This window comes from Hyaena hyaena, unplaced genomic scaffold (genome assembly GCF_003009895.1).
Source record: "Hyaena hyaena isolate Hyena2069 unplaced genomic scaffold, ASM300989v1 scaffold_482, whole genome shotgun sequence".
Lineage (NCBI taxonomy): Eukaryota > Metazoa > Chordata > Mammalia > Carnivora > Hyaenidae > Hyaena > Hyaena hyaena.
This window is the reverse complement of record NW_024081119.1, coordinates 1,322,473-1,328,579: the sequence shown is the minus strand read 5'-3', so window position 1 is coordinate 1,328,579 and position 6,107 is coordinate 1,322,473. Positions and strand designations below refer to the sequence as shown.

General features: G+C 34.8%; 1 long non-coding RNA gene across 1 annotated transcript in view; it reads right to left on the bottom strand.

The window, feature by feature from the left end:
- The window catches only part of LOC120246780, a 25,205-nt gene extending 24,573 nt beyond the window's left edge, over positions 1-632 (bottom strand). The window contains exon 1 of the long non-coding RNA XR_005532138.1: positions 621-632. This is a non-coding gene — a long non-coding RNA (uncharacterized LOC120246780). The remainder of the gene's footprint in view (positions 1-620) is intronic.
- Positions 633-6,107: the final 5,475 nt, after the last annotated feature.

Below are 6,107 nucleotides of genomic sequence, written 5' to 3'. Positions count from 1 at the left end.
GAGACTCATGAATACTGAGAAACAAACTGAGGACTTATGGATGTGGGGGAGAGAGAGGAGATGGGCATGGAGGAGGGCACTTGTGGGGATGAGCACTGGGTGTTATATGGAAACCAACTTGACAATAAACTATTTGTAAAAAAAAGAAAAAGAAAAAGAAAAAAAATCCTACATTAAAAAAAAAAAAGAAATACTATGTCAAGTCTGAAGACTATTTAGATCAACTGAAGGAGCCTCCCTACTGGTCACATTGTGGAAATTTCAGCATCAGTAGGAAATCACTGAGAACTCTGATAAAAGAGTGTATGTGAGGGGTGCCTGGATGGCTTGGTCAGTTGAGCATCTGACTTCAGCTCAGGTTATGATCTCATGGTTTGTGAGTTTGAGCCCTGCGTCAGGCTCTGTGGTGACAGCTTGTTCAGAGCCTGGAGCCTGCTTCATATTCTGTGTCTCCTTCTCTCTCTGCCCCTCCCCTGTTCAAGCTCTCTCTCTTTCTTTCTCTCCTTCTTTCTCTCTCTCTCAATAATAAATAAATGTTAAAAAAAAAAGTGAATATGAATTGAGAATGTCTGATATTATAGTGAAAAAAAATTGTTTAAGAATACTCGATCTAGGGGCACCTGGGTGGCTCAACCAGTAAGCATCCGACTTTGGCTCAGGTCATGATCTCATCATTTGTGGTTTGAGCCCCACATGGGGCTCTGTGCTGACAGCTCAGAGCCTAGAGTCTGCTTAACATTCTGTGTCTCCCTCTCTCTCCACCCCTCTCATGTTGGCACTCTGTCTCTCTCTCTTTCTCTCAAAAAATGAATAAACATAAATAAAAAAAAGAATGCTGAATTGACCATACATGCATGAATCCTGAAATAAGTTTCACTGTATTTTGCCATATATACTAATAGTAATGATGTAGTCTGATAGAAATATAGTACTCGTGTCCAGCCTTCTTAGAAAGCAACCATAAAACAAAATGGACTTTGACCATAACGTTGGAACATAAGCTTCCTTTAAAGGATTTCTGTAGGTTAGAGCTGAGATGAGTGATACCAGAAAATGAATAGGATATATACCCAAAAGTTTGGCAAAGCAATAATAGCATGAGTGAGATTAGGACTAATACTGCCATATGAAATAAAATGAATCTACAAAATAATCTTGAGTCTATGATATTAAGAAGAAAGATAAATTAACGTTAAACTCTAATTAAGCATAGTCAAGTGAATCCCACATGTGGCTTTTCTTTCTTTCCTTTTCTTATTTTTAGAGAGAGAGCACACATGAGTGGAAGTGGGGGACAGAGAGAAGGAGAGGGAGAAATCTTAAGCTAGGCAGAGAGCCTGATGTGGAGCTCAATCTCATAACCCTGAGATCATGTCCTGAGCCAAAATCAAGAGTCAGACATTTAAGTGACTGAGTCACCCAGGCACCTCTAAAAAGTCCTCACCTTGATTATCACAATTTGTAAAATTAAGAATAGGGAGTAAATTTCAAACTTGTTTGTGAATTGCAAGTATCTTTAATATTGTTCACCTGGTGACATGTTTCATTGCTATTAAACTCAATTATCCTTAAGATAAAATAATTAAGCTTATAATATTTAGGCCAGACATGTGTAATGAGCAGACACTTAGAAGTAAACAGACCTATGGCAAGTAATTTTCCACTTCTGATTAACAACCTTGTAGAGATGGAGCAAACCCAATTTTTAATGCTTATAGTTATACTTTAACCATATAAAAGGACTCGGCCATGCTCATAAGGTGGAGCTATCACAGGACACATCTTTCCAGCAAAGATGTTCTCTGGTATGCAGTTAGCCCATGATGTTTATGAGGTGCCCAATAGCAACTCATTTTCCATGAACCTATGGAAAGTCCAAATCATATCTACTCCATAGTTAAATAACAGAACTATGAAAGTATTTTATCTGGGCACCATTATAGGTCAATTAAGGGGAGGGGTATTCAAATAATTCCATGTTTGTTTTCACCAAAGAAAATACTTCTTTTCAAAACATCAGTTTAAGAAATGTAATTTTTTCTAGCACTTCCACTGCTCCTAGCCAAATACAATAATACATCTCTCAACTGAGTAATTGCTGAGACCTTCCAACCTGTAACCTTGCTCTCAACAATTTATTCTCAGTTCATGTAAATCTGATCATGTCAATCATCATAATCTTACAGAGACTTCATGTTTTACTCAAAAGAAAAGGCATAATCCTTACAATTGCCTGTAGGTCTTGTAAGATCCAGTCCCCCAATATCTGTTTGATTTAATCTACTACCAACCTCCTTGCTCACTGTGCTTCAGCCACACTCTGTCTTTCTTACTCTTCAAACTCACCAGGCATTATTTGTCTCAGGGTTGTTGCATTTGTTGATTCTTCTCACCAGAATATTCCATCACCAAATATTAGTATGGCTTAAAATATCAATTGAAGGAAGAAAATAGGTACAAATATCTCAAGTCATATTTTTTTCAATTTGATTTTCACATTTTCTCCTAAATACTAGAATATCTTGGTGAGATACATGGAATAAAATTTATATCATTATACAGTTTCATTCAATGGCAAATTAAAAATCAGTCGTAAATGAAAACTGGATATAAGAGGTTTTATTTCACATGATCATGGATATTATTTTTTTCAGTAGTCCTATTTTCCATCTACAAAGAAGAAATACATATTATTCCATTTTGTATCATTTTCTCAGGGTAGGAATTGGTTTATTTTTTGATAACTAAATAATGGAAATTAATCTATTTTATAAACAAGTACATCCATATTTCATTTTTGGAGAAAAAAAGTGATGCCCTGGGATGTCTGAGGGGCTCAGTTGGTCGAACTTTCATTTTCTGCTCAGGTCATGATCCTACAGTTTAAGATTTCAAGCCCCACTGTGCTGCCAGTTTGGAGCCTGGAGCCTGCTTCTGATTCTGTGTCTCCCTCTCTCTCCGCTCCTTCCCTATTCAATCTCTGTCTCGCTCTCTCTTTCTCAAAAATAAATTAAATTTTTTTAAAAAAGAAATGATGCCCCTAAATAAGCTGATGATACCAGTAACTTTTGAAGGCCTATAATACACATCTATCCAAAGTAGTTTTCATATATCCCTTCTCCATAGCCAGGACTGTCACTTTTTTAAAGACTGACTTTGTTAATTGCTGTTTGTATCTGTAGACTTTCCTCTACATTGTTTACAGATCCAGAGTACTATCTCCAAAGCTTAAGGATAAAGTATGCTGATTCCTTATTAAGGTATACAAGATTTTCTATGATCAGACTAAACATATTATGTAACATGTCCTTGTATCACAGACTTTGGTCCAATCTGATTAAACTGTTTACACTTTCCTGAAATACTATACTATCCATATTTCTCCCTCTGCAGGAAATGCCTTTCACCTTTCCTAATGAGAATCTGCAAACCCTGTGAAGCCAATCCAAAGCCTGTGTTTTTTGTTATAACTCATACATTATTTTATTTACATTGTTTTGATACTGCATTTTAACTTTTGATACATTTTAATCAGTATCGATCTCAATCGATCAGTATCGATGTGATACACTTGTTGGCAGGGACTATGTTATGCCATTTCTTATAACTCTAGCTCCTATTCGAGCCTATTTCTTCAAAAGTTTAATTAAATTAACAAAGAAAATAATTTCAGAACATTTGTAGATTCATTAGATTTTAGAAAGTAATTCTGAGCATAAAATCAAAATTATTATATTTCTTGTTACTTTGCTTTGAAATGCTGTCAATTGTCTTTTCTTTAGAATTTCTAAATGAGATTCAAACTTTAAGAGTTGACTTTTAGAATTTCTAGATATGTTATCATAGCCATATCACTAAATATTATTTTTTGAAATACATTTTCCTTTAGACTAGGTAAGTTGTTCAACTTTCTTATTGTGAATTTAAAATGAGCCTTTTAAAATGTATCTTTTTATATAACTTTCCTTATTTCCGATTCATCATCTAGTTCTTCCTTGTTGATACAGAGAAGTCTAGAGTAAGTTTCCCTTCACCATAGTGAAAGCTGAAACTGTCAGTCAAGTCGAAATTTTATGAGATGCTCAGTTTTTAGCAGAATAAAAACACCAAAGGAAATTTAAGTCTCCTTTCTCTTCTATATGTAACTTCTCTTTCAACTTTACCATTTGTATTAATAAAACTCAAATCTTTCCCCATATGGTGAAATGTGAACACACAACACACACACACACACACACAATATACTTTGCTGTATTTTCTTTTCCTTCCAATTAATTTTTAGGGTATTAATTCCATTCCCATATAGTTGTGGGCTTTTTTTTTTTTTTTTTGAGGTTTTCTGAAAACATTGCCCCAATCCCTAATTAATCCTTAAAACCAAGGAAATTTATCAGCTTAGATTTGGAAGGATTATGAAAATTTATTTTATTGGATACTTCTTTGTTGTTTAAATATTTTATACAACACTTCCAATAAATGTTCATCAGACTTCAGCTTGAAAACTTCACATCTCTAAAGCGAGAGTTTTCTCTTAAATGGAAGAGAAATTTTAACACTAAAATAACTCAAAGACAAAATGAAAGTTTTGTTACTGATTGGCCTGAAGTTTACTGTTTGACAAATAACAGCACTTAGACTTCAACTTGCAAACAAAAAGTCCTCCAGATATTTGAAGGATTCTCTAATGATTAACTGAATTTGTCTCTTCTTTACTAGCTATTTTTAATATTAAATAAATTTTAACATTTTAACAAGGAAGCATATAAAAATTACTTTACAAAATTTTAGATATTTTCAGTTACATAAAAATCACTTGGTATATTCATATGATTCACTTTCCTTGTAGGCAGTGCTGTCTAGAATCAGACCTAGTTTATTATCATTAGATATATTGGATTACTTTGAAATCAAGAAATTTTACTTATTTTTCACTGTTTCTACATCATTCCTGAATATTTTTATTTACCTGCCATACTCTGTGTTCTTAAAGTCTTTTCATTGAAAGTAATCTTTTCTGCAAATGTTTCTATCTTCTGGGCCTTTAGTTTGTTTTATTTTATTAAATTCGTGTAAAATTACAAAACTAAAACAACATGCAATCACCATAACGAATGAAACAAAATATATTAAGAAAGAGTAATCATCATCACCTATTCCCTCCCCGCCCCACTATTCATTGACTGAAGAAAGCAACTTTGACAAGATTGTAGGCAACTTGTGCAGTTTCCTCCATGTGGAGAGAAGTGTTATGCATATCATATATGTACCACAAGATTGTTTTATTGTTTCTGCTTTTGTAGTTATCTACTAGACCATATATGTTAATGTAGATATTTTTTCTTTCATCAATGTATTAATTTCTACCATGTCAATACTTAACCTCAATTACAGTAATTACTACAGCTGTATAATATTCTGTTACCTTTAACCCACTGTCTACTTAAAGGTGATTTTAGATGTTGTGTGTTTTCAAGTATTTTGTCACTTTTGTGCTGATTGTTGGTAATTTATTATTTTTTTTTAATATTTTTATTTATTTCTAGGAGAGAGAGAGAGAGAGAGACAGCATGAGCAGGGGAGGGTGAGAGAGAGAGGGAGACATAGACTCTGAAACAGGCTCCAGGCTCTGAGCTGGCAGTCAGCACAGAGCCCGACGCGGGGCTCTAACCCTCGAACCGCGAGATCATGACCTAAGCGAAAGTCGGACGCTTAACCGACTAAGCCACCCAGGCGCCCCTGTTGGTAATTTAATACTGCTTTAATTTGCTTCTCAGGAAAAAACTCATAGACAGTTGTAAACAATTTTCTGCCTACCCTTTCTTTTGTTGTGAGATACACTGTGTCCCTTTCCATTAACTCATGGTCTGCCTATCAAAATAATTGATTCCTAAAAGCCAGTCCTACTCAGTTTAACCAAATTTAGATTTGGGTGGGCCTGGGTGACTCAGTTGTTTAAGCATCCAACTTTGGCTCAGGTCATGATCTCACAGTTGGTGGGTTCAAGCCCTGCATCAGGCTTTGTGCTGACAGCTCAGTGCCTGAAACCTGCTTCAAATTCTGTGTCTTCTTTCTCTGCCCCTCCCTGTTCACTCTCTCTCTTTCTTTCT